Below are 14,139 nucleotides of genomic sequence, written 5' to 3' on the forward strand. Positions count from 1 at the left end.
TTTTTTTTTTTTAAAAAAAAATATCAAAACAGAGAGAGAGACACGATCGTCTTCCCCCCACCCCAAAAAATTTCCCCCCAAAACTCTCTACCCATTCTCCCTCCACCGAAAACTCTCTCCACCGGCGCCGGCGCCGGCTCCGTGATCCCACTGAAACCGGCGCCGTGATCTCTTCTCCCCCACCGTCGACCGACCCGTTTCCTTTCTCCATTTTTCCTCCCCAACCCCTTTTCTCCACCGTGCGTCCTCTCCTCTCCTCTCCCCACAGTCACCGCCGCCGACGACCACCTCCACTGCCCTCCATCAGCTCCGGCCGGAACCCATTCCCCACGAGAGGCAGCTTTTCAGCTTTTCTCCCAAAACCCTAATTTTTCTGAAACCCAAAATGCTCCCCACTCCGACATCTTCATCACTGCCTACGACTACTACCTCCACTATCACAATGGAACTAACAATGGACTCCACAAACGCCTGGAAGGCCACCGACACAGTTCGTTCTGCAAGCCGCAGCTTGACAGATACGGCCACGCGTCCACCTGCTGCTACCCCCAGTCGTGGCCAATCCCCTTCGGTCACTCCTCCATCAGTTGCTGCCCCAAATTGTGGTAAGCTGACACTCCGCAAATTTTTTCACTTTGAACACTAATCCTCATAAATTGTAATTGTAATTGTAATGGGTGGGTTGAGTTTAATTGCTGGAAATGCAGAATTTACTCTGCTTCTTATGGACCTTATCTGAAAGTTTGTTTTGTTGATGATATGTTGCAGATTTTTTGTGGTTTGTTTATGGTTTTTAGGATAGTATGTTTCCTCTGTAAGGGTGTTGCTGCAGATTTTATATGTGGCTTGTTTGAGGATAGGGGATTTTTCCTCTGTTTTGTTGGTTTTTGTTTCTGATTTTAGGCTATTGTTTAGCCCTCTGTAAGGGTTTGGTTTAATTGTTTTGGGCTGTTGGCTAGAGGTTTTCTGCTGTTTTTTGTTTTTTGGACTCCTTCTGAATTTGGCTGTTTTCAATCTGTTAATCAGGCTTGTATTAGTTGTTGATGTGTTCTTGGTTTGTTTGTTAATGGAGTTGCTTATTCAAATTAATTGTATATTTATTGCTAGACTTACTTGAATCTGTTGAAAACTTTGACTTACTTGATGTGGTGCAAGTTACTGGGATGGGAATAAATTTTATATTAGATCTTATTATTGGTCATTGGACGGAGGCCTAGGGGTTTATTTTTCGAAATTGGTTTAAATTTGTAGTGTCATGAAAGTTTTATAGCTATTTTTATAAGTCAATATTGAAATCATGCTAAAACCAGCCAAATTACTTTCATGAAAAAAATTCAGAAAGACATTAATCACCCCTCCAATATACTAAACAACGCAGCACATGACATGCACAAGCTATATAACTAGAGAAATCAGCCTAAACCCTTCAAAGCTAGTGACACTACAAAGGACAATCAAGATTGGGTAAATAAAACTTAAACCTAAAATGGCACATGTAACACTTCCATTATTGTCAATGTTTATATAGTGAGAGACAGAAGGTGGGGGTTGTTTTTCTACTTATGTTAAAAGGGCCTTATTCTATGTTTCTATAGAGATAGAAAGTGGAGTTTCCATATGTTTGTTTTATTCATTACTTTCGGGATAACGTGTTTGATAGTAAAGTATTTCTTTGGGACCGTAGGATTTCAATTTTTCTATTCTAAATTCTTAATAATGTCAACATGATGATTATCTTTCAGAGACAATGGGCAACCGTTACGAAGAAAGATTTCACAACTTGTTGGAAATGTTTCTTCCAATAGCAGTGGCTACAGCATTAAGCAATGAGCATTGCATGGAGGTCATGCGTGGTTTGCGCATGTTAATGCTGAAACACAGTGGCTCAAGGTTTGAATCCAGTCAACCTTCCTTTCACTGCAAATGTGCTGCATTCTTTACACGTAATGAAGGTAGTGTGGCAACTCAAAGGAAGGTGTGACTATCAAAAAGGAAGGTGCTTATAGTTAAAAGGATTGTGGAACAAGCAAAAAAGAAACAACGGAATAAATTCCTTGCGAAACAAAAGAGAAGGAAAAATCAGGTTTCTCATTATTTTTCTTTCTTTACGTGTGCTTAATTATGCTTATTAAAATTGGTTTTGCATCCACAAAAATTTCATGCATATTGTAACACATTTGGTACTTTATTTAATTGAAGACCTGTGAATCAATAGAAGAAGAAGGAATGAACACAAGTGAAGTTCCATTGAATTCGACAACTTGTATTCATCACGGTCGGGAAATTGGAATTGAAGATAGTGTAATGGCTCAGGTACACATTAAATTGTAGAAGCTCCATTGCCTTTGATTTATACATTTGTAAGTGTAAAAACTATTAAATACTTGTAGGGTTCACAAGAAATCACAAAGCTTATTGCAGCTGGGACGGAGAAGTTGGCATTAGCACCTGTTGGTGGTGGCACTTTTGATTGTGTAATGTTTTGCTTATAAGAACCTAGATTTTTTGTGTCTCTCTCCTAGTCTCAATTTTTTAATTTTTTTTTGTCCATTGTGAAAAGAAATTATTTACTTGCTTGTCTCCCTTATTTTTTTTAAAGCTTTTTATAATTTAGGCAAGTTTGTTTAATTTGCTAACTTATAAATTTGTTTTGCTGCAGGCTACAAGTTTCAACCTCTTCAACTAGGCGATTGAACATGCTGTTTTGTTTCTTTTTGAAAGCACTACTCTTTTTTGTTCAACTAGTGCTTTTAGTAGATGATACTACCTTTTGAGTATGTAGTTGTCTAATGGTAGTGTACAGTTTTTGTAGTATCAATTAGTAGGAATGGTGTATAGTTTTTGTAAGTATGGAATAGTTGGAATGGTGTATGGTTTTTTTAAGTACTGAACTTGTGGAATGATTTTTGTATGGTTTTATTAAGCGTTGAATAGATGGACGCCACTTTCGACTACAAGAGGTTCCTATCTATTTACCGTTCCTACCATGTATTTCCAAATCAATTATTGCAGTTATTTAGCATGTTTTGTTCTTTTTCATTTTTATATTGTTAAGGGTTAAGTGTTTTAAATTCTTGTAGGGATCTCATGAATGATGGAACATGTTGGAAGGTCTTGGAGCTTGGGGGCAGTGTTGTTGAAAGGGTGATGAATGAAGATTGATGGGTTTTTGCAGTTTTGGGGTTTGAATTTGATTTTAGCAGGATGTCATTGTGGCTGACCCATCGTCAAAAGTTGTTCTTTTCTTTCTTTTGGTGACGTTAAAAAAGGACTAGGTAATAAATATTGCTAACAGTCTTGGCCAATGGGATTTGCTTCGACTGTTTCATTTCTGTGTAGTAGAAGTGATTTGTCATCTTAAACAACAAAAGGAAAAAATAGCTTCTTTCTGTGGATTTGTTGTTGTGCAACATCTTTGAACTTAAATTAGTTAGGTTGTGAAAATTTTAATCTAAAGGAAGTTTTTTGACCAAAAGATTGATAGTGGATATGTATGAGAATTTAGTTTTTATTTTTTATTTTTTATAATTAACTAAAGGTCAAATGCGAAGTTAAATGTCTTGGGCTCTGAATGCTAAATAGTTCTTTGCAGATAGCTATAATCATTCACTGTCTCATTCTAACTTTTTTTAGTTTTTGTTATTTTTTCTCTTTATGCTAGGGAAATCATTGGCTTCTCCTCTCTTGACCTTTGGTTCTGCAACACCCTTCTGCTTTTCCGCTGTGAGTACCAAACTACCAATTCATACATGCCTTTGTTGAATAGGTGAAATTGAAATGAATTCAACTATGACCTCTTTAGCCTATATAAGAAGCTGATCTTACTTCAAAATGTAATCAATTTAGTAGATTGGAATCATTGCCATGTGTCATATATGTGCATGAGGAACAAAAGCTTTCAATCATATGTAATTTGGTTTGGACATTGAGTGACCTATGCCAAAATGTGCATGGCTTTAAGCTTTGGTTAGTCTTGGCTGGCCCTTCTCTTCCCTATCATTATCTTCTTTTCCATGTTGTTTCTGGTTGGCTTTGTAGCAGTTTTCGCCGCGAATTCACGAATTAGCAGCCCAATTTCCGTGCCCTCTCAATGCAAGATAGTCTCCAGCAGTGAGTCTTCTAAAAATGTACTTTTTTTTTTGTGGTTTTGGTGCTTTGAATGCTTAGAAAATGCATGTTAGCAAAAGAAAATGCAATTTGTGCCTGATTTGACTTACATCTGGTTTAATGGGATGTAATTATGAACCATTTAATTTCCCTTAATTTTCTCGTGAACCAAACATAGGTTTAGCTGGTAGTGCTGAACAGATGAAGGCCCATATGTGAAAATATTACTTTTAATAGTGTGCTGAATTATGAGAACTATTAAACTATGTTTTTGACAATGTCAGCAAAAGTTGAAACATCGGTGAACTTGTCAGATAATGAGAAATAGGGAAAGAGTTCAGTTACATGTTTTTGAAACAAAGCATGATACAGTTGCACTGCTGTTACAGTGATATAAAGTTCTGTCGTGGTTTTGTTGAACCCATTTCTGATGACTGAGAGGAGGTTCTCCACCATATATCATACTGTGTTAAGTTGGGTTTTTGGGAAGGTTAACACAAGCCGTCTATTTGGAATTAGCTATGGAAACTATGTCAAATTGTTAATCTTGAAAAACAACTATAGTTGTAGGACGTTTGTTGTTCTTTGTTGTGGTTTCTTATGCAACTCTTAAAGTTTTAGTACACTTTTGATGTGGTGGTCATGTGCTGTCTTACGAAGTAAAGTGTAGCAGATGAACTTTATGTCTGTTGTATGTTTCCTGTTATTGTTTTTTATTCTCTTTAAACCATTCTTGTGTTTGCGACTACCTCATTCTTTCTTCTTGATGATTGATGCACTTGCTCCATTTTCTCAAACCGCTGATGCTTTGCAACTAATTTTATTGGACATTTCACATGTCATGGCTTATCTTAAACTGATTTTTCAGCATGTAGATCTAAGATGAGACCTTAAGGATTGGACATGGGAACTGTGATACTTCACATTTGAACTTTTTGATCTATACAGCACTACTTTTTAATTCCATTGTCTCCACCCCGTAGATCTAAGATTAGATCTTAGGATTGGACGTGGAAACTGTGACACTATACATATGAACTTTTTGATATTTGCAGCACTAATTTTGATTAATGAGAGATCAGTGATTTTTCACCTTCTTGAAGAGGATCAAAGATAATATTGAAAAACAGAAGTTCAGTTAATGCATTTAAATTTACCATAATCAATCTGTTCTGAAAATATGAACTCTGATTAGGTAAACACATGCGATATAGTTTATGTCCATTTTGTTTCATTTTATTGTTTTGAGAATGTCATTTTTTTTTTTTTATTGTTTTGAGAATGTCATTTTTTTTTTTTATTGTTTTGAGAATGTCATTACTTGTTACACTTTTGCTCTGTGTAAGTTTCATTTGATCAAGTATTTCATCTCATTTCAAAATTCTAAGCATCATGTGAGCTGTAATAAAGTATAATCTCCTTGAAGGTGTGGATCTTAGGTCCGCTAAGGCTTGTGAACTTGGACTGTTCAATTATAAAGCCAAGCATGTGTTTTACCCCCTTGAGAGAAGTAAGTTTCGGTGCTGTTATGATTACTATTGGGCTTCAATATTCAAGGTAATAGTAATGCATCCCCAAAGTGCCTTTTTTCTGTAATATTCTTCTTTTTAAGCATCATTTTACCAAGTAGGCACTGAAAGTAGCAACTATGAATTAATGTTCCTAGTATTACGATTTACTTGAACTGGTTCTATATTCTATGTTTTGGACATTTTAGCTGAGTACCAATAGTGAGGCATTCTTAAAAGCCAACATATTTTTCTTAAGTAATGACTCGAGTTGTTTTCACCTAGCAGATTCCCATTATTTTGTGTATTGAATCGAAAAAAATCTATACTAATGTGTGAGGTTCTCAAATAATGTTAAATTTGGTAAGCGATGGTATAATAGTTTGTCTTTGGCATGATGTGTAGTGCAGGAGGTGGCATTGGAGAAGTTATCTCTCGATATGTTTTTCTTGGCTGAGATTAGGATGTTTCTGTTGCCTCATATTTATGTATTTTGGGACAAGGGGGCAAATATTGGAATCTATGCTTCGATGTAGCTTTTCAGTATTGGGAGTCAGAATCAATGGATTCTTTGTTGCAATTGCTGCATTTTAATTATCCTTTTGGGTGTGAGAATAGATTGTGGAGGGTGGCTGCCAATGTGAGGTTTTTTGTATGTCTAATTATGGTTTATTGAGAGGCCATTGCTATGTTTCCTTGGAAGAGTATATGGGGTGTTAAAATGCTTGAGAAAGTTGCATTCTCTATTTTGAAAACAGCCCAGTGAAAAGTTTTGATAGTTGATTGAGAAAGAGAGGGAAGAATATCCCCTAGACACTACTGGAGGGAGAGGGATGGGGCGTGGCCCTCCTAAAATTCTTGGAAACAAAAAAAGTGTTGAGACTTTTAGTTCAAAGCCTTAACACTCTAGTGGTTGGCCCTGAAAAAAATCGCAAAATATATATATGGTGAATTTTGAGCTCACAAATAATTCTCCAATGTTGTCATTCTTTTTGTATCACACACTCTCTTGACACACTCTCTTGACTGCTGCATTAAGATTTTTGTGTCCATCTTTATATTGGTACATACATGCACTTGGACTGGACGTATGCATAAATGCATAAGTTTATGAACATAGCTAAACTACATTAGCCTAATATGAAATTTTCCCGAATCTTAGTTCTCGACTGACGTGGCTGTAGTTAAGTAAACTACAGTTAAGTTTTTTTTTTGGTTTTTTTAATAAAAAGTAAACCCACTCACCCACCCCACCCACACATGCTATCCCCTTCACCTTCAGCATGCTTCTCTCTCTCTCCCAAAAATCACGCACAGCACATCACACTTCTCTCTACCCAACAAACGGCGTCACCTTCACTCTCGAGACCTTCCATACCGCTCTTGAGAAGTACGACTTTAATTCTGAGCTTGGGATCAAGGTTGGTTGCCCACTCTTTTTATGTCCCTGAATTTTTTCCATACTTCTTTGAATTGAGGTCTAGAGTGGGAGCTTGTTTCTGGGTATGAGCTAGAGTGAGGAATTATGAATGAGGGTTATGTGAAATTTTTATTTGTGAAAGTCAGGCATGCAAGGAATCATGGTTTCTTCACTTTCTTGTGAGTTTTCGAAATGGGTGTGAGCTAAAATGAGGAACTTTATGTTAGTTTTTGTGCTATTTGATATTGGGTATGTGTGATTGGCTTCAAATTGAGTGCTGCTGCTGAGTTTTATTTTTTATTTTTTGTCCTATACAGGTTGATGTGCAGCATGTGCTTATGTGTTGATTGTTGTGGGGCTTTACTCAGTGCTATGGGGAAAGCACAAAGAGAGCATGGAGAATAAAGAAGAGAAGATATCGGATGCTATAAAGGGTGCTCAAGTATGCAGTTTCATGGAATTACCCTTGTCCATGGAATTATAACTTCTTTAGTATGAAGTATGGGGTGAAGCTGTGTACAACAATACTAGTGTTGATAAAATGATGTTAAGAATTGAGCCTTTTCATATAGCCTTCGGAGCAAATAAATTTAGAAATTGGACCATTCCATAAATTTGTGCAGTGTATACATTTTGAACCTTCCCTCACTTCTAATCGATTTGTTGCATATTGCTATTATGTGATGGGATTTTTGATGGCTTGCATGAACGCCTGAGGCATTAAGTCCATTGATTTAGTGAGCTTGACAGACCAATCTTCATTACAACTTGACAGACATAAGGATTGAGCTTTTTCTCGTCCTCTTAAAAGGATGGCATTATTATTAAGGAGAATGTGCAGGCTATTTTGTCAATTCTATCATTTATAACAAAACAAAACAATTACAATAAATACTCCAGTAAAAACTGGATCACAAGTACTCCAATCTAAAACTATACTTTTGAAGAACACCAACAGAAGTCATTAAACAACATCTTCTACACAACCCAAAATTGCCTTTTATCTTTATCATGACTTCATCCACATATATGATCTTTTCATGCAGCTGCATCAAGGTCTTTGGGCATGCTCCATTTCATAGTATGTCTGCACAAACCATTTACTCAATAAGAACACAATTCATATTATGTCTGCACAAACCATTTATTCAATAAGAACACAATTGGGAAAGGTCGAGATGCTACTAAAAAATAGTGTACCGCCTGAAACATAGATTCACATGTCATGACGGATACATTATGAAATTACATAAGATCAAAGTGGATAGCCAATTTGACCAAATTATTGAAATTACATTATACGGATACAATAAGCTAGACTGTGTTGGACCTAGTGGTTACAAAACAAGATCTAGAAACCACCACCTGTGAAGTGACACCTACAATAAACTCAATTTTTTTCAACCATTTTTGTTTTGTTTCTTTTTATCTTCTTTAAATACTAAATTTTTTACTTGCTCAAAACTTTCAAATGTAAACCCACCAGATACACCTCTTAATTTCACCTTTACAAAAACTCCTTTCAAAACACAACCGAAAACACTATTCAAACAATTTATTAAGCACACCCACTACTTTCTTTTCTTTTTTTTTTTTTAAAAAAAAAAAATGAATAAAGGGAAGCTGAACAAGAAGACCTTAACCTGGTTCAAACATAACTAAATCACCAGAGTTGAATGCCTGAAGAATATAGTAGAGCCACTCAACCTTTGTCCCTAGAAGACTCTTAATTTGCAAAAAGTAAAAGATGTCACCACCCATCATAGCAGGCTGCTAAAAAGAAGCATCTAAAAATTTAGTAAGAGAAAAGACTCAGTATCGAAAAGCGAATTCATGTCACATCAAGAAACTCTTTCAAATGATCCAATACTCTTTAAAAACCTACACAAATATTTTGATTTTCAATAAAGTCACTAAACAAGCCTTTTCTTTTCATTCAATTTCTCAGCAACCAAACAAGAAATGCAATAAAGACCAGTCACCATGAGCCCAACCCAAGCATCTCTTCAAAACTTCGTATCTTCAACAACCCATGAGCCTATTACGAAATGAGCTTAGACCATTGCAAGTCCTCCCTTGACCATCCGAACTACTTAAAATTTGCAATAAATAAGTAGAAAGTACAAGATATCTAAACATTGAGACAGTGCTAAATCTAGTAGGTAGATGTGCCCAATTAGCATCCAAACCCACAACTAATCCCACACCAACCGGTGTAGAACTCTCTAAACATTCTCCATGTGATTCTTGGAAAGGATGACAAAAAGAAACCAAATATGCTAGAACTCATAATAGAGTGACCTTTTCCAATTTATCTTTTTTGAAGCAATTATAAACAAGCTTGATTCAAAGCACAAAAACAAGAAAAACAAGCCCAAACACAAAATCAGCATTAACAATATTACACCAGAAAAATCTACATGCATGCACAAAACCTACAGCAAGTTGAATAATGCACCAATAATCTTAAATAAATTAAATTAAATTAAAAATTACAGCAAGTTGAACAGCCTCTGAAGAGAAATATAAGAGAAAACTAAAGGAATTGAGAGTGAAAGTGCTTAAAAATTTGTTTGAATCTCAGCACCCAGAAATAATCTCCACTCAAATCAGCTTTTTTCAATTCCTAAAGACCTAAAAAGATGATAATATTACTTCACGCTCACCATTTCTCTTCCCCCATTTTCCAGAACAAGCTCAAAGAGAGAGGACGAGAAATCAAACTCACCAAACAAGCGCAACAAGAGAAAATCGGAGAAATTCAATACTTTGCGCGCCCCAAACTCTACGAAATGAGAAATGAAGTATGAACTGGGACTACTGAATCGTAATTGTGAAGTTTTTTGTTTTGTAACTGGATTTCGTAATGGGCTCATGGCCCGGTGGGGGAGAATGGGTTTGGGGAAAATTTAGGGGGCAAATGAAATGTGTGGTAGGAGGGAATGCTTTTGGGGAAAGCGCCGGAGATGATGGAGGGCAGTGGAGGTGGTCGTCGGGGGGGGGGGGGGGGGGAGGATTCAGTTCACAAGAAGAGTAGTAAGAACATTACCATGGCAGTCAGACAAGTTTAGATCTGCCACATCCTGAAGCATGGACTGGCGATTGTGTAGATGTAGTATCCCATCTGGAGGATCGAGGACTGCTACTTCAGGTTGTTTTTGCCAGTATTCCTTCAAAAGGGAAAAGGAAAAACCAATGAGGGAAAAATAAGCCCCACTTTACTGGCACAACAAATCTAAACAGTTATAATAATAATAATTTATAATAGCAACAAAATTACTGAATTTAATTATTAATTGCAAGGAATTGGTCATATTCCAGCCACTGGTAGTCAATAAGACAAATTTAATGCCCAAAAAATGTTAATACCTATACCACCCAAAAATGTTAATACCCATGCCCCCCAAAAAAAAAAAAAAAAAAATTGGCATATATAGTATATTCAAAAGAATATACTAGTGTGCCCTATTATGAAGATTTAGCTTGAAAAATACTGAACTTGAACCAGTTATACTAAATTTAAAGTCAGGGAGAACATTTTCTCAACAGATCTAGAACCAAAATGGATAGAATATTTCTGTCCAGGTTCCTGGAGAATGATTGAGGGTATTTTGATCTGCGTTTCAAACAAATTTCAGGACAAGAATAGCAAAATTTTGAGCAAAACATTACAATTCTGTAAGACTCAGTCAGCCCTGTATTCAATGTTCATGGTCTCCAAGATTCTACAGCAGCAAGAGGAAGGTCAAGGTAATAAGCCATCTTGAAACAGTCAATGAAACAGCTTTTGTATTAGTTATTTAGTTGGAAAGGAGCATATACAGAAATTTATTCAATGCTCGCTCTACTCATGTTAGGTAAGCAATGAAGTATCTTGCCTCCTCTACTTATATCTTTTAAATGGTCAACAGATCCTGCATGGTGCCCATAATTTTACGATGGACCCTAAATGAAGAGATTCTTGTCAAATTAGTCAAGAAACCAAAAAATTGAACTTGAGAATAATTATGTGAACTGACACTCTAATAAGAGTTGGTGTGACAAGATTCTCTCTCTGCTATTTTTCACTTGTTGCCGACATCCTTTATAGATATTTTCAGTGAAAATTTTGGATCAAAGGCCTTAGCAATTGTTTGCTACGAATGTGAGCTATTATTTGAGACATCCATTCTCAAGCCATTTGGGATATCAATTGCTATGTCCCTGATAAGCAAGCCCCTTTCAAGGAGAGATAAAATGGCTACTCCGTTTCAAAAGTATTTTATCATCCTCCAAAGCCAAATTTAGTCTTCAGCCTGAGCACTTTAACTGATCCACTTTTCTTTTTTTCATTTCCTAGTCACTTGTTTCATGAATACAACTGGCACTGCTAGAGAAATTGGATTGTGGAAAAGGGCACCTAAACGATATATAGACGTCTTCATTCGCTATGGAAAAATGGCTAAAGGCACTTCTCATTCCCTAAAAGCCTTGATGGATTAATGGTCCCTATTTAGAGAATAGAAAACAACACATTCTTAAGCTTAGGTATACAAGCCGAGCACAATTTTAAGAATGTGATTAGGTTGAAAAAGCATAGAGATGTGTAAATATTGTCATCAGCTAAAGATAATCATGGTATCTAATTCCTAATTGCACAAGTGATCTGCCAGACAAGAAAAAAGCGCCTACAAACCATATGTCTTCAGAAGGAGAAAGAAACAAAATGCAGAGAATCAGCATTGGAACTAAGTACAGCGTCACAAACCTACAGCTTCTAAGATGAGGTTGTGTCTAATTTGAGTTGTCAAGGGTGTCTAGCAAAACTAAACTGTCAACCACATTTATTTTTATGAACAGACCATTCATAATAATTCTAGTAACAGTATGGCTAATTTTATCAAGCAAGGGTGATCGCCATATGGGTAGAAAATCTTCCACACGGTTCACCTATTCAACTATATTCAAATCTAGAAATTGACTGATACAGCAAGAGCCAAGGCAATACCTAATCACACCAATAGAAAGTCCACATTATCATTTTTTTTTTCTTTTCAAAACAGAGAAGAAAAAGAAAAGCATTTTCTTATGAATAGAAAGAAAACCCTTCTAGGTTAAGAGTTCCCCTAAACTCAATCCAGACAGCAGATCAGATAGAATGTTATCACAATGGACCATCCTATAAGATCATAAACCTCAGACCTCAGAAAGTCCCTCTAGATAGAATGCCAGAATCTTTGGAAAAAGGACAGACGGGCGCATATGAGACAGTTATACCACGAGTGACTTGATTATACTATTGACCAATTGCAGATAACTTCTCCTTGGATTGAATAATGAGACGCACTGCTTGAAAAGGATAACGCAAACCCGAAACAGCTTGTGGCTTTTTTTTTTTTTTTTGTTCTTTTAAAAAAATAGATACGTAATAAAATCAAATATATCTTCAACAACTCAATCACCAAGAAACGTGAATACATAAAGATGCATACGCATAAAATCAAGCATGAAATTCTAACATTATTCTCTGTAATGCTGAAGCCAAGACAAGTACATGTTATGCATGTAAGCCTACTATTAAATATCATATAATTCCATTAGACTATTAAGGTAAAGGAAGGAAATAGAAAGAGTGTCAAGATATCCTTTAGTAGACATTTCAATTTAATGAACAACACATTTCAGCAGCCGCTGAGCCATGTTTACTCAATTTTTACTTTGTGAAATTTTAATTATTGCGTATAGGAACTTCGAGGATTGAGTTAGCTATCTTGCTTACTAAGTCAAAATATTCAAATTGCACATTTAATTGACTGGAAAAACGAATATTATGACCAAAAAAATTACGTTTACAAAACATCTAAGTCCAGATAAGTCAAGAATAACCTTATTAACTTTAGAAATGTAAGAAAAGCTTTGCAACCAAGCTAACCAATGCTTAATAATTTATCTAGATTGACCACTAAAAAGTAAAATCCTCTTGAATCCATGGGCACTGACTCAACTATATGATCATGATTCATGAAGAGAAGAGAGAATTCTGCAATTTATAGCAGACAAAAATAAGCTTTAAGGGTCATAAGATCTGGTTTTCAACCAGTCACCCTCGAGTTGATAATCTCCAGCATGAACAGCCGCATCTATTTACATCATACCAAAAGCTGTATATCAAGAAACTGCAGTATCACAGGTTCAATTCCTGATACGATGCCCCAATTTAAAATAATTTAAAATATCAGTATCGATGGGTATAGATGGACGAACCTCAATAACCTCGCACCAGTCCGTTCCTGGCAACTGGAAGGAACATAAGGCTTGTGAGACATTTACTTGAGCACTAAATAAGTATTATCCACATTAAAAGAAAAAAGGCAAAGCAATAGACTGGTCACCAGTTTATAGTCAAAACACCATAGACAACCAACAAAACTACAAGAAAAGCTCAACAATCAAAGAAACTTCACAAAGTTAAACAACAAGCGGAGTTCCAAAAGAAATCATCACTAACCTTATGCAAAACAACGTCGAAAGGACCTTGATCGGACAGAGGCCTCTTTAAATCAATGGGTACAAAAAAATATCCCCTTATTCCTGCAGCACAAATAACATTTTATTGGTCAGAAAACAGTCGTGAACTTCAGTCATCAAATGGATAAAAGCTCCCTTCCTCTAAAACGTACCCAACAAAGAAATTTAAATATTGTAGCTTCTACCTAGCTAAATGAGATCACACATAATTAAGCAAACGGGACAAAGCATTTCAGATCAGATAGCCATCAAAGTGTTTCCACTAACAAAAATGCCGGTGAAGGTGGGGAGAGGAGAGGACGCACGGTGGAGAAAACGGGTTGGGGAGGAAAAATGAAGAAAGGAAAGGGGTCGGTCGACGGTGGGGGAGAGGAGATCACGGCGACGGTTTCAGTGGGATCACGGAGCCGAAGCCGGCGCCGGCGTCGGTGGAGAGAGTTTTCGGTGGAGGGAGAATGGGGTGGAGCCGTGGAGGGAAAATGGGTTTTGGGGGGAAATTTTTTGGGGTGGGGGGAAGACGATCGTGTCTCTGTCTCTGTTTTGATATATATATTTAAAAAAAAAAAAAAAAAAAAAAAAACCAGAGGTTACGACGTG

The 14,139-nt window shown here is 36.4% G+C and overlaps 2 long non-coding RNA genes across 2 annotated transcripts; one reads left to right on the plus strand and one right to left on the minus strand.

The window, feature by feature from the left end:
* The first annotated feature begins 2,875 nt into the window (after positions 1 to 2,875).
* LOC148584404 (uncharacterized) lies at positions 2,876 to 3,718 on the plus strand. Its single transcript, XR_015912777.1, has 3 exons — positions 2,876 to 2,960; positions 3,081 to 3,275; positions 3,662 to 3,718. It is a non-coding gene; the product is annotated as an uncharacterized LOC148584404 (long non-coding RNA).
* A 4,973-nt stretch (positions 3,719 to 8,691) lies between these two features.
* On the minus strand, positions 8,692 to 14,051 carry LOC148584405 (uncharacterized). The gene is made up of 5 exons (XR_015912914.1): positions 13,728 to 14,051; positions 13,523 to 13,605; positions 13,279 to 13,311; positions 10,085 to 10,205; positions 8,692 to 8,715 (listed from the first exon to the last, which is right to left on the minus strand). It is a non-coding gene; the product is annotated as an uncharacterized LOC148584405 (long non-coding RNA).
* Between the last annotated feature and the right edge of the window lie 88 nt (positions 14,052 to 14,139).

The sequence above is a fragment of the Corylus avellana genome, chromosome 7, assembly GCF_965113065.1.
Source record: "Corylus avellana chromosome 7, dhCorAvel1.hap1.2, whole genome shotgun sequence".
Classification (NCBI taxonomy): Eukaryota; Viridiplantae; Streptophyta; class Magnoliopsida; order Fagales; family Betulaceae; genus Corylus; species Corylus avellana.